The sequence below is a fragment of the Adiantum capillus-veneris genome, chromosome 24 (genome assembly GCF_014529385.1).
Source record: "Adiantum capillus-veneris isolate H3 chromosome 24, ASM1452938v2, whole genome shotgun sequence".
NCBI lineage: Eukaryota > Viridiplantae > Streptophyta > Polypodiopsida > Polypodiales > Pteridaceae > Adiantum > Adiantum capillus-veneris.
In genome coordinates this window covers 84323860-84335651 of record NC_140954.1, presented here as the reverse complement: position 1 = coordinate 84335651, position 11792 = coordinate 84323860, and the positions used below count along the sequence as shown (strand labels likewise).

At 42.4% G+C, this 11792-nt stretch overlaps 1 pseudogene; it reads left to right on the top strand.

Moving 5' to 3' along the window:
* The first annotated feature begins 7566 nt into the window (after positions 1–7566).
* Positions 7567–8054, top strand: LOC147426692 (uncharacterized; annotated as a pseudogene).
* The last annotated feature ends 3738 nt before the right edge of the window (positions 8055–11792 follow it).

Here is an 11792-nt window from a genome sequence, read left to right as displayed (position 1 = left end):
ATGGAAAATTTTGCAAAATACTTTAGAAAATGTGAAAATCATAAGATCAACAAAGGAGAAAGGCAAAGAGTTGCAACAAGAAGAATCATAAAACAAAATTAAATCTATCCCAATGAAAAAATTTAGAGATTACTACGAAGGAAACAAAGGAAGGAAGAAGTTCCTCAAGTGTCCTCTAGCTTGAGTGTATTTCTATAATTTTAATGCATTGTAAAAGAAAATATGGATATAAAATTCTATCTAGGGAAAAGGATTGAGCTTATAAAATAATTTTGTGCATCTCACTAGAGTGGAATCACACTTAGCTTAGTGGAAGCTTGAGTAAGGACATCGAATGCATGAGATGTATACACGGATGAAATTAAAATATATTATGGATGGTAAATATGTAAAGTGGATTACTTAGGCCTGTTAAAAATGCACACCTAAATATAGCATGTATATACCTGTAGAGTAGTGGAGTAATCAAATTCACAATAGAGCTAGGCTGAGGGTAAGAGAAAATATTTACACACAAAGGGTAGGTCATAATATATTTTTTATTTATATTTTTGTTTATCTTTTTGGCTCAACTAGACTACTAGCTAGCTGAGGCTTTTCAAGGAGATATGGGAAAGGTCCCTAACTCATACACGTCTATGTACAATAAAAAGAGAAGGTGGATTTTTCAAACCTGTGCCTTGGATAAAATATTTTGCTACTTTGCAAAGATAGCCTACCCAAGAGCATATGTTTTATTGCAAGGATGATGGGCAATAGCTTGTTGTTCCCAAATTGAAAAGTCTAGAAACAACTATCATTTAGCCCTCCCCCAAGATGATGGCATGGTACATTCATGTACCATCAAAAGACATCTTTTCCAAAGAAAATGGTTCCAAGTTCGCTGTGATGTTTGGCTCTTGTTGAACTTCTCTTTTGCTTGTGTAGCTTTCCTTTTGTAGCACTCATAAGCTACTTCTCTCTTCTACTCAAGCTCCACTAATGTAAGAAGGTGATCTACCCACGCATCTTGATCTCCCCCCGTCCCTTTACTATGGAACAACATTGTTGGGATGTTGAGCTCAATTGGCTACAAAGCCTCTTGACCATAGACCAAGTGAAATGGCATAAACTCTATGGCCTTCCTATATGTGGTTCAATATGCCCACAATGCTTCATCCAAGAAGTCATCCCACAACTTTGTCTTGTTTTTCACCATCTTTCTGATGATGCCTACAATGACACCATTAGCCTTCACCACCGGTGTGTGTTGTGATGATGTAGAATGTAAAGTTCTTTACACACCTCAGTGAGCAAGCCCTTTCTAAAACCTAGACCATTATCAAAAATAGTTTCCAAAGGTGTGTCAAATCTGCAACAAATGTGAGTGTAGACAAATTTTCTCACTGTCCTCTCATTACCTTCACCACACTTTGTGCTTCTACCCACCTAGTCATATAGTCTACTGCTGCTAGAATGTAGAGATTACTATTTTTTGTTCTAGGTAGTGGACCCATATCATCAATGGTTGAACTTTCAAAGGGTCCATTTGCAAGTACAACTTGCCTTGGACCATGCACCAATCTTCTATTTCCATTAACCTGACAATTGTGACAACTTCTGCTCCAATTTTGAACCTCAACATGCATGCTTGGCCAAACATATCCTTCAAGAAAAATTTTCTTTACATTTAAATCTTGGGCAAAATGAACACCACATGCTTCCTCATGCAAACCTTCTAGAATGATTGCATGTAATTTCCTCAATTGTTGGTACTCTCTACACACTTGATCCTTACCTCTTTGATAGAGGGAGCCTTCTAGGAGAGCTAGGAACTTGGCTTCTTTATGAGTCTCCTCTTTAGAGCCTTTGTGAAGCATTGTCCATGGAGTCATTGGCTACTTGATAGTTGTTGCCACCATGATGACATGCACTTCCTTCTCAACACATGCAACCACTTGTTGATAAAACCAAAAATACTCAACAAATTAACCACTAAAGAACAAGTGTACCATCTACAAATTCTTTTGATTGGAACACGTAGTCTAGATGGGCCCTCATCAACAAAATGTATTGAAAAATCCATTCCATATCCACAGCTTGCACATCATATTGTTACCCCGTGCATCTCTTCCATTGGCAAAATATGGCCACATTACATGGCTTTGCATAGATATAGTGTTTGCGTCCATACACATTGCAAAAACCTTCATCCGAGACAAATCAAAATGGGAAAGGGGAACTAACAGCCTATTGCAAGATCATGAGCTACAAGATATCAGAAATTCATGTCTTTAGTGTATAAAAAGTAAAATTTTGCTTATAATAATGAGGATTATTAACAAATTTCCAACAAACATGATGTCTAGAGTGAGAGTATGTATACATGAGTGTGTGGAATAATTTTGGCTAATTTTTGGCCAAATAATAATTTTTTTTCTTAATTTTTTTGGCAAATCTAGGCTATTTTCAGTTGCTAGAGCCAGAGCCAGAGCCAGAGAGAGAGAGAGAGAGAGAGAGAGAGAGAGAGAGAGAGAGAAAGAGAGAGAGAGAGATTAAATTATTTTCCACAAAGGTGAGATATGACGCATGGGACCAAAAACAAAGCATAACTTTTGCTCCAAGTATGTGAGGACATTTGATACCTATCAGTTAAGGATTGAGGGTCCATCAAAAGCTTGGAAGAAAAGAACACAACCCCTAAACAAAAACCCTAAGGGGGCTCAGGCGAGGAGATAGCTAGTTTGGGAGTTTGTAATTTATGGATTATGGCTTTATTGCCTTGGTAGGCTTCCATTTACTTTGCTTGCAGGCTTTATGCATCCTCTTGAGTTCACATGATTTCATCTTGAGTTGCATCGTGGTTAATTCCTTGGTGATCCAAAGCTTTGTTCCCTTCAAGAGTCGGGATTGACGTAGCAACTTGATCCGCTCCTCTTTGTCCTTGAAGGTGAGGATATAGTGCCTGGGTGGTACATGCTTATGTGTGGCGTTGATCCAATTCGGGCTTGGTTTGATTTGGTTGAAGAATGTCATTAAGTTTGGTGATGGCTTCTTCAAGGATGTCTTCATTGGTGCACCATGCTGGGTGGAGTCCCCCAATCTAGACCTTGAGGCCAAGAGATTCTTGTAGTCGGCACTCTTGTAGGGCCGTCTATATCTTGTTGTCAACCTCTTCATGGGCTACCTCATGAGCTTTCTTTTGGACTTCTATGACACTCTCGACAAAGGAGGATCTAACTTCCTGTGCTTTTTCAAGAAAATCTTGGCTCTCTACTTCTTTCCCTTCCTCAAGTTTATGCAAGCATTTGTGGTTAACTCCTTGGTGATTCAAAGCTTTGTTCCCTTCAAGAGTCGGGATTGATGTAGCAACCTGATCCTCTCCTCTTTGTCCTTGAAGGTGAGGATATAGTGCTTGGGCGGCAAATGCTTATGTGTGTTGTTGATCCAAGAAAAAATTTTGGGCTTGATTTGATCTGGTTGAAGAATGTCATTAAGTTTGGTGATGTCTTCTTTCAGGGTGTCTTCATCGGTGCACCATGGTGGGTGAAGTCCCGCAATCTAGACCTTGAGGTCAAGAGATTCTTGTAGTCGGCAGTCTTGTAGGGCCGTCTATATCTTGGTGTCAACCTCTTCATGGGATACCTCATGAGCTTTCTTTTGGACTTCTATGACACTCTTGACAAAGGACGATTTAACTTCTTATGCTTTTGCAAGCAAAGCTTGGCTCTCTACTTCTTTCCCTTCCTCAAGTTTATGCAAGCATTCCTTCAATTTTCTATTATCCTCAATGAGTTCTTGAGATTTGGGTACCAAAGGACATGTTCCGCTCCGATGGACTTTTTTGTGTGAGTTGACGCTTCTTTGAGGAGAAACCAAATTTAATTTTTTGTTTAGCTACAATACTTCTATGTGACCTAAGTCTCAAAGAGAACCCAACTTTAATCTGTCAAAGCCTGTGGCTACTAGCGATTCTTTAAGGAGTTTTTGATGAAGATTAACGCCTGTGTACTGAGTCATATGCTAGCTAGACAACCTAAATCATCTCTCGAGAGTCTTTGCTGAGATGGGAACCACCACCAGCTTCAATATAAGAAGCAGCATAATGATAGGGGGCATTGCTAGAAGAGTTTCTCTCGCTATCGCCAATCGGATCGGACCAACAAGACAGAGCAAATGCTATATTGGCCTTTGACATCCGTACGTTGCACCAAAGCTACAGCTTGGCAGTCCCAAAGCGGTCTTTGTGATATCCGCACCCTTGATAACTCTCTTCTTTTTACACGCTATGGACAGAGGTCCCATCTCTTCTCTCTACCTTGCCAAGAGAACCTCCCGTTTTGCAGCTTTGTGGAGCCTCCCTCTTCAACTTACATGAGCCCTCCAATGGCCGTGCATCATGTCCTGGTGTCCCTTAACACCTTATGCTCACGGCCTCCAACCTGCAGCCTCCAACTTTCTGTAATTGTGCCTCCCTTTTCCCACTCCACTGCAGACCATGACCTTCTCCTCCTTGGACAGACCCTTCAAAGACCACCCCCTCGCTCTCTTGCTCACCGGACTTCTATAGAGGCTACTACATATGGCCTTGCTCCTGGCCTTGCTCCGGCAGCCCACCTACCACTGGCGGCCCCTCTTCTGTCGTCCACCTCTCCTTCCCACAGGTCCAACTCCCTCTGTATAGCATGCTCACCATATAAGGCTGCGCTTGCTCATACCAACACTGATGTGTCCTCCTCCTGATCTTTTTCGGCCCTTTCCATGCATCGAGACCTATGCAATCCTGTTTTGGCAACCACCACGTGCACTAGCTACTTGCTCCCAACTCTCCTCTCTTCTCCTTGTGCACTTGTGGTGTCCTGCATGCTAGTCCTCCAGATGGTGGCATGGCGTCTCATTGCTCTAGTACTACAGGTCATCGCGCCACCACAAAACAACGTTTTTTTAGTCACCCACTTTGGCTTTGTTATTTTTTTAAAAATTCAAGCTTGGCCTCTTATCACACACACTCCATGGTCGACTTGAATGGATTAAATTAAATTTTTTTTTGCTCAGCTTCCTTTTGCAATGCTCGCATGTTGGCACTCTTCATCATGCTGAAGAAAACTTCTCCTTCTACCCCAATCAACTTTACATCACATGATGCCCGTAAGAAAAAAAAAAAACCCTCCTCTTGCACTATCTACGGTTCATGGACGACAATCGGATACAGCTCTTTGCACAATAGATCTCGGACCAAAAGCACCACACCGAGAGTGGTATGATTGAATTGTCACCCAATTGAAGAGTTGCCAAATAACGACTTTCAAGCTTGCAAAAGGCTTTGAACTCACCCAGCTTTAGCACCCGTTCTGCATACACCATGGCACCACCACTTGACGATACCCACTCACTCTTTTTGGCAAAGCTTCTGAATTGCGTTTGACTAATTAAGAGCGACATCTGGCATACAGATCCCAATCATATTTGCCGCAATCTGCATCTAGCACCTGTTCAAGCATTCCCCCATCATGCTACTGATTTCCACACACCTGCTATTGGCTTCTCCCTGGGTCGACCAAATTTGGCTGCACCAACGTATAGAGGTGAAACTTTGGGGAAATGTTTCTATAGCGTATCCTAGCACACTCATGGAATCTTTTTAGATCTTGATCTATTTTTCCTAACTTTATCCAAATTCTCGTTTTATGGCCCAGTTTTTTTGACTTTTGTCATATTGGTTTTCTAGGTCTCAATTTGATTGATCCTTATGGCTATTGGATATTGATTTTTGTTGATTTGATGCTTTGAGACTGGATGTTGCCTCCAAATATATATGTTTGTCAATTTTCACTGATATCAAAGTTTGACTGACCCTTGTGGCAGAGTTGCCAAATTTGGACTTTTGGCAAGCATTTATTGACTCCTTTTTGAACTTTGAAGCATACCAAGAATTTACTTTAGCCTTTAAAGATTTTGCTTATTATAAAAAACCTAATGTTCACTTTAGCACTCTAAAATTACACATCTCTTAAAATTTTTGACCACTTGATGATTGTCACATTTGTAGACACTATGGAATCTAAATCTGCTAAATCTTCTTCAAGGGTACATGGATCACAATCCATGTTTTAGGTCCAATTTGCACAAAACGTGAGAGAAAGGTTCCATAAACGTCCCCTAAGTTGTTGGTCATAATCTTTTGGTGTTTGGATGAGATTTTCATTGCATGGATCAAAATGACCATTTGCAAACTGAAATCTCCAGATTTTGGAGCTTTTGGGTCTAGAGGATTCCATTTTGCCAAAAAATATACGATGACTTTCCCATGATGTCGTCTAACAACATGTAAAATTTGGATTGAAACTCGCATAGTTGGGTACATGGATCGCAAACTATGTTGATAAATTTTTTTGAGTTGTAATCATAGCAGTGAAAATGTGTTATAGAGAGGAGTAAGCTGGTGAAATCTTTCTGAATTCTGAGGTCAGGGTGAGGGAACATGAATCACGATCCATGTTCCACCACACTGTTGACTCTGATTGGATGGTTGGATTGTTTTTGGGTTGAGGAGACCATTAATGAAAACTTTTTGAATTTTGACTCTATTTAATCTCCCTACTAGACTCTGCCAATTTGTAAATTTTGTAATTTTATTTCATCTTTATAGAAATTGTGGTATTTTTTGTGCATTGTGGGCCACATACATTTTTAAGGGTTGGTAGGCGAGCATACCTGTCAAATTAGGTGGTCTCTGTTGGTTCAAAATGCCTATCACAATCCAAATGCAGCAGCTCTCTCTCTCTCTCTCTCTCTCTCTCTCTCTCTCTCTCTCTCTCTCTCTCTCTCTCTCTCTCTCTCTCTCTCGCTCTCTCTCTCTCTCTCTCTCTCTCTCTCTCTCTCCCCAAGCGCAGCAAGCTCGTAGTTCTAGCAATGTGCGTGCAACCGTATCAAAATCCACGCCATCATTTGTAAACGTCCTTATCAGAATTCAAGCCGATCATAGCCAATTTTCTCCACATTTTCTCTTTGCTCGTCTTTGTACCTTGATCCTCTACTGTAAGGTTGGGTGTGTAAGTAAGTATTCTGTGATAGAATTTTGCGGAGGGAAATTTGTGTATACCATGGTCTTTGAAAGGCTGAGATAGAGAGAGTATACACTAGAGATCTTGAAATTGTGTGCGTGTGTTGGTTGATGTTGAGCTGCATACTTGTGGGTATACAATGCCTTGAAGAGACATAGGTAGGAGCCACGATGATATGCCTTGCAACAAGACATGTGTGGTGTTGGGGTGTGTGTGGGTATCGAGACTACTTATATGTGAGTGTATGATGCTATCAAGGGTCATAGGTTGAGATAATTGATTGCATGCTTTGCGACCAGATGTATATAGTGTGGGTCGGTTGGGTTGGGCATGGACAACAGTCAGTTTGCAAAGTGGGTTCTAGGTGTGTGATTATTAGGGGATAGGGGTGCTGTGAAATCACTAGGCTATAGAGGGGCATTCAGATTGTGTGTTGGTGGTTTTCTCATTTCCCCCTTTCCATCTTGTGGGTCCCCATTGAGGATCCACTGATTGCTTCTTGACCAAGTGTTCGTGAATCAAGATGAAGCAGGAATTCGGTCCGGTGTTCAAAGGAGATGAAGATGCTGATGATTGGATTGCCGATTTTGAGCTATTCATGCTAGCAGTACTACGGATGCCAGGTGATGAAGCAAAGCTCCAGACTCTACCTTTGGTGATGCGAGGTAAAACAAAATCTTGGTTCGATTCTTTAGAAGATGTGCACAAGCAGAATTGGATCGGATTTTGAGAGCACTTTCTACAAAGGTATCGAAAGGTGGTGTCGCCTTCGGAAGCAGGTGCAAAGATCAAAGGCTTACAGCAGGACGTAAGGGCAAATTTTGATGCTTTTGTTGATAGATTTGAAGCTTCTTGGGGGGATTTTGCGGTTGCTACCCAAGCAACCCATGTGGGATACTTTAAGCTTGATAGGTTTCTATCTTGTTTGCATCCCTATGTTCGTGAAAGTGGATTATGAAGATCCAAGGACCTTTGATGAAGCTGTCAGAGTTGCTAGAGCAAAGAGTCTAAAGATGAAGAAGAAGATGGAGGCAGGATTGTTGCAGTCTACAATTACGGAAACCAGTGGACCTAAGCAAACAGATGGATGAGCATCAAGAGGTAAAAGCTCCTTTTCTTGATATGAATTTGATCAAAGCATGTGAAGATGATTCCAGGCTACAAGAGGTAGAAAAAGTGCGAACTAGGTCTCGAAAGATACAAAGAAGCATATTCAGAGTGCCACCCAATTTTCTTGATCAAGAGGGCGAGGTGATAAAAGATCTTAAAGAAGAAGTGGTGGTTCGAGAACCAGCAGCAAGGAAGGTAGCAGAGGTGCCAAAACCGGCAAATTTAGAAAAGGAGTCTGAAAGTTCTCAGAGCTCCAACAACAGTTTGGTCACACAGCAGTTCTCAAAGTGCTACATGGGAGATAGAGTCCATGTCTTCTAGGTATGAAACTTATGATGTTTTTCATGTAGATGAAGTGATGAAAGATGTATACGAGTGCCTATTAGCTAGCTGAAGATATCGGAGAAGCATAGTGCAAGTGTGGAAATGCCTTGTGTGAACCGACAATCGAGCAGGCTTCTCTTGTGTCTTGTGATGGTGAGTCCCTATTGGAGGAAGAGGTATGGTTTGATTGTGCATCCTACTTAACTGAAGAGCAGGTTTATGAGGGTTACTTGCGAGAGTTAGAGACAATAGTAGAGGTATGTCGAGTTGATTTGTCTATGCAAGGGGTGGGGAAACCTTACCTTGATGGGCACGTAGAGGTGCACAATGTAGTTCTAGAGTTTGTGTGTAGCCGTGTAGAGCTAGCTCCGGCAAATGACTCTATGGAAACTGATACAGGTGCAACCTATGAGAGAGAGGCTCCATGGAGAAAGGATGGTCATACCAGCCTTGCAGGTCATGAGGTATTTGAAGAATAGGTTGAAGCTCTAGAAGGTCATGCTCTTAAGTCTGAAGAGTTGGTTTTGGTGCCAATTTTAGAAGATTTGGATACAGGTTTTCAAGGCCAACATGTTTGTCTGGCTATGCAGCAGGTGGAGGCAAATGGCAGGGTTTCGCTACTTCATGCTAGGCTATGGATACATATGTTGTTCGAGGTTGCTTTGCAAGGTGTACTATGCAGGTTTCAATGCTCATATGATAAAGAGGATGATATGGAGGGTTCTGTAGCAGATGACATGATAGCGGCTTATGGTACCAGTGCTTCAAGTGATCGAAAGTATGCTTATGGTTGGCAGGAAGACTTATGGATGCAGGGTGACAAGCTCCATGCTATGAAGATCTGGAAGGGTGGCGTGCCTATTGACATACAAGTGCAAAGGAAGGCTTGAATATACATGCTTTACAGGTGGATGGCAATGAACAATGCTTTACTTTTGATCCAGGTGGACTCTACACCATGTTTGGGGAAGCTTCGAGCTTTCCATTTGATCCTGGAGGGTGATGTAGTAGACACTTTTCTCTCTATCTCTATCCTATTAATATAGACACTATATTACTTTTTAGCTTATGCAGTCTATATACCTATGTTATACCATTCTCTTCATGCAGTACTATTTTACCTAAATAATGCTATGGTTGAGCATGAATGCTCAACGAGGGGGTGGGCAATGATGGTGCAACAAGATTTGGTCGACCCAGGGAGAAGCCAATAGCAGGTGTGTGGAAATCAATAGCATGATGGGGGAATGATTGAATAGATGCTAGATGCAGATTGCGGCAAATATGATTGGGATGTGTATGCTAGATGTGGCTCTTAATTGGTCAAACGCAATTCAAAAGTTTTGCCAAAAAGGGTGAGTGGGTATCGTCAAGTGGTGGTGCCATGGTGTATGCAGAACGGGTGCTAAAGCTAGGTGAGTTCAAAGCTTTCTGCGAGCTTGAAGGTTGTTATTTGGCAACGCTTCAATTGGGTGACATAGCAATCATACCATTCTCAGTGTGGTGCTTTTGGTCCGAGATCTATTGTGCAAAGAGCTGTATCCGATTGCCGTCCATGAACCGTAGAGAGTGCAAGAGGAGGTTTTTTTTTTCCCCTTACGGGCATCATGAGATGTAAAGTTGATTGGGGTAGAAGGAGAAGTTTTCTTCAGCATGATGAAGAGTGCCAGCAGGCGAGCATTGCAAAAGGAAGCTGAGCAAAAGTTTTTTTAATATAATCCATTCAAGTCGACCATGGAGTGCGTGTGATAAGAGGAAAAGCTTGAATTTTTTAAAAATAGCAAAGCCAAAGTTGGTGACTAAAAAAACACTGTTTTGTGGCGGCGCGACGACCTGCAGTACTAGAGCAATGAGACGCCGTGCCGCCATCTGGAGGACTAGCATGCAGGACACCGCGAGTGCACAAGGAGGAGAGAGGAGAGTTGGGAGCAACTAGCTGCATGTGGTGGTTGCCAAAACAGGATTGCATAGGTCCGATGCATGGAAAGGGCCGAAAAAGATCAGGAGGAGGACACGTCAGTGTTGGTATGAGCAGGCGCAGCTTTATATGGTGAGCATGCTATACAGAGGGAGTTGGACCCGTGGGGAGGAGAGGTGGACGACAGAAGAGGGGCCGCCAGTGGTGGGTGGGCTGCCGTGGCACCACAGAGCAAGGCCATATGCAGTAGCCGCTACAGAAGGCCGGTGAGCATGAGAGCGAGGGGGTGGTCTTTGAAGGGTCTGTCCAAGGAGGAGAAGGTCATGGTCTGCAGTGGAGTGGGAAAAGGGAGGCACAATTACAGAAAGTTGGAGGCCGTGAGCATAAGGTGATAAGGGACACCAGGGCATGATGCACGGCTGTTGGAGGGCTCATGTAATGAGTGCCAGTTGAAGAGGGAGGCTCCACAAAGCTGCAGAACGGGAGGTTCTCTTGGCAAGGTAGAGAGAAGAAATGGGACCTCTGTCCATGGCGTGTAAAAAGACGAGAGTTATCAAGGGTGCGGATATCACAAAGACCGTTTTGAGGTTGCAAGTTGGAGCTTTGGTGCAACGTACGGATTTCAAAGGCCACTATGGCGTGGCTTTTGATACGGTTGCACGCACATTGCTAGAACTACGAGCTGCATACTTGTGGGTATACAATGCCTTGAAGAGACATAGGTAGGAGCCATGATGATATGCCTTGCAACAGCACATGTGTGGTGTTGGGGTGTGTGTGGGTATCGGGACTACTAATATGTGAGTGTATGATGCTATCAAGGGTCATAGGTCGAGATAATTGATTGCATGCTTTGGGACCGGATGTATATAGTGTTGGTCGGTTGGGTTGGGCATGGACATCAGTCAGTTTGCAAAGTGGGTGTCTAGGTGTGATTATTAGGGGATAGGGGTGCTATGAAATCACTGGGCTATAGAGGGGCAGTCAGTTTGCAAAGTGGGTGTCTAGGTGTGATTATTAGGGGATAGGGGTGCTATGAAATCACTGGGCTATAGAGGGGCATTTAGATTGTGTGCTGGTGGTTTTCTTATTTCCCCCTTTCCAACGTGACTAAACATGAATCATGATCCACGTACACTTTTCAAATTTCTAGACTGAGAATCAAGCCATAAGATCTCAAATACCCAATAAAGACTAACCGTGAAGTTCCAAGTCATTTGAACACGAAAATACTTCGGAAAATATAAAAATTCATTGAGTTTGTGAGAAATTTCCAAATTTGGCCTTAGGATCCCAAGCTTGTGATCCTAATCATCAAATATTTTACCCATAGAATCCCATAAGCATACCAAATCAAATGGTGAAAATAACCTCTCAAATTGTGGTCCAACATGGAT